The following is a 3,165-nucleotide window of genomic DNA, read 5'->3' as shown; positions in this document are numbered from 1 at the left end:
ATTTCATTTCTATCATCTAGCAAAATGCAGTTTGCTTCAGCTCATTCATTAATGAACTTGATATTTGGCTAAAGTCTTCCTCTCCATCTCATTTCTGTCACATATGCAGATAGATGATCATCTCAATTTCCTGGACTCTCAATTTCTTCTTCTATTTATCTGTAATAAATTCTTCTTCACTTTATAGAAGACAACAATTCCCATAATTTCATGGACCTTATTGCTTATTACACATTCTTGCTCTTTATCTATATTAATTTGCCCTTCTTCTGCCTTCAGATAGTATGAAAGATCTTACTATTTTGAAAGCTCTTTCATCTTACTAGGACCTTCAGTGCACTGGGCCTTTTACTTTTCTCAGTGCAATTAATTGTCCATTACTCTCTCATATAATCATCTACTCCCTCTCAATTGGATCCTTTTAAACCTGACCACAACAGTGTTTTTACTACTTAAAAAGTAAAACACTTCATAAAATCATGCTATGTAATTTTCACCATGCCATTCACAGATTAATATATTAAATAAGTCTCTATGTCCATCACTCCACCAAAAACCTTGTAAGTTCAATAATGCAGCACTTTATGATACAGTGTATGAACATTTTTTAAAGAACCTGTCTTCCTAGACACTTCAACAGCACTGAGAGTTTTGACCACTTTATCCTTTGGTTTTATAGCACAATACCACCTTGGCTTAATACCCGCTTTCTGGCAAATTTTTCTCATCTCATTTGAGGAAAGCTACAATGACCAGTAAGTACTGGAGCTACTCAGTGTTCAAACCGAGGCCCTCCTTCCTTATCATGTTATGTATCCATTAAGGACCTTCTCAGAGAAATTTATCTGGGCCACTCTGCATTAGCCCTCATGGAGATCAGAGGGTCGTGGGAGCAAATGTAAACATGAAGCTCAGGGTGCCTGCAGGGCTGCCAGTAGGACAGTCCCCTATCTCTCACCCAGGAGTTTCCTGTTACTTATCATCCTCTATGAAACCATGGTAGGCTAACATGTTGAAATCTCAGATCCTTAAGAGTTCTTGACAATGATGCAACAAATTATCTGAACTGACTTCCCAGGACCTAGGACTGGACACTCTGAGTTAGCCATATTTTAAATTTTCTCCATGTAGAGAGACTCAAATTAGAATAATAAAATATCCTCTTGCCGTGAACATCTCAGATCTGGAGGTAAGCAGAAGTTCCTGTGGTAAGGATAAGTTTTTATTTTCCCATCAAAAGGATTGCCCTTAACAACCTAGTTATAAATAAGAGGTACATCATATATATTTAATTTACAAAGAAAGTGGTTTAGTTTCCTAGGGCTGCCATAACAGAGTACCATAAATTAGAGAATTTAAAACAGCAGAAATCCATTGTCTCTCATTTCTGAAGTCTGTAAGTCAAAAATCAGGCTGGCAGCAGGTCCCTGCTTCCTTCAAAGCTGTAGGAAAATATCTGTTCCAGTCCTTTCCCCCGGCTTCTGATGGTGCTTGCTGGCAATGCATCGTGTTCTCTGCCTCAGTCATCAAATGGCATTCTTCCTTCTGTCCAAATTTCCTCGTTCTACAGGGATATTCATATATGATTAAAGGCCCACCCTAATCCAGTTTGGCTTCCTGAACTTTTTCCAAGACCCTATTTCCATATAAGGTCACATGCACAGGACATGGGTTAGGATTCAACATATCTTTTGGAGGGGCACTATTCGACTCACAACAGTGTGCTTTAAATGCTGTCTCAGAACTGAGTAATTGGTTGTGAAGCACAATACACAAATAATGCTACTTCAAAAGAATTCACGTAATTTTATGTAATAACCAGAGGGTATTTTCCATTTTACAACTTATAAGTGCTCATTCAATTGAGGATAGGCACCATACACAATAATGAAATTTGAAGTTTTGCACAATGGATGGTTGTAATATATTCATGGAATAGGAGATTATTTTAAACTATTAGTTTATAGCATGAGTATATGTGTTCTAGTTTGCTAGGTGACAGAATGCAATATACCAGAAACAGAATGATTTTTAAAAAAGGGAATTTAATAAGTTGCTAGTTTACAGTTCTAAGGCTAAGAAAATGTCCCAATTACAACAAGTCTATAGAAATGTCCAATCAAAGGCATCCATGGAAAGATACCTTGGTTCAAGAAGGCCAATGAAGTTCAGAGTTTCTCTCTCAAGTGGAAGGGCACATGGCAAACAGAGTTTCTCTCTCATCTGGAAGGGCACGTGGCAAACACAGCATCATCCGCTATCTTTCTCTCCTGGGTTCCTGTTTCATGAAGCTCCTTGGGTGGCATTGTCCTTCGTCATCTCCAAAGGTCACTGGCTGGTGGACTCTCCTCGTGGCTGTGTTGTTCTGCTCTGCTCTCTCTGAATCTCTTTCATTCTCCAAAATGTTCCCTTTTTCATAGGACTCCAGAAACTAATCAAGACCCACCCAAATGGGTGGAGACATGTTGTCACCTATTACAGCTTTAACAATCATTCTTGATTGGGTTACATCTCCAGGGAAATGATCTAATTACAGATTCAAACATACAGTATTGAATAGGGATTTTCTGCCTTTACGAACTGATTAAAACATGGCTTTTCTAGGGGATATACATCCTTTCAAACAAGTGCAATATGTTTAGAAGAATGTTTCTTAGTCAAGTATATTTGAATCCTCTCTTCAAAGATCAAGCTGACCTATGCTTATGTGCATAACCCATCATCTATTTGTATGCAAGTTGTGTGTTGCCTGGGTAACTCACATATGAATTAGAGTATTGGTTTGGTTTTGCATTCATACCCTGCCCTGCTATTATACATACTATATTGATAAAACATAACATGTTTGTTTAAACTTACATTGATTTTCAAATCAACACTGATTTTGAACAGAGCTGTCCTCTCAAGCTTCAACTTAATTTATATCGATTTTTTTGACTTTGTAATGCAGAGCAACCTGTACTTTTCCTGTTATAGTCCAAAAATATGAAGTGTATTCAATATACTAATATAATTCATGATTTAATTGTCCACATTTTTAATTTACTAAATTAATTCTTACCATTTATGTAAAATTATATTCTAGGCAATTTCAAAACATTTATAAGCATTTTTATTTTATTACTCCTGCTGAACTTCTTTAGAAAAGGAGCCTGGCAGTCTGAC

Source organism: Tamandua tetradactyla, chromosome 4 (genome assembly GCF_023851605.1).
Source record: "Tamandua tetradactyla isolate mTamTet1 chromosome 4, mTamTet1.pri, whole genome shotgun sequence".
In the NCBI taxonomy this organism is placed as follows: domain Eukaryota; kingdom Metazoa; phylum Chordata; class Mammalia; order Pilosa; family Myrmecophagidae; genus Tamandua; species Tamandua tetradactyla.
This window is presented reverse-complemented; position numbering follows the sequence as displayed.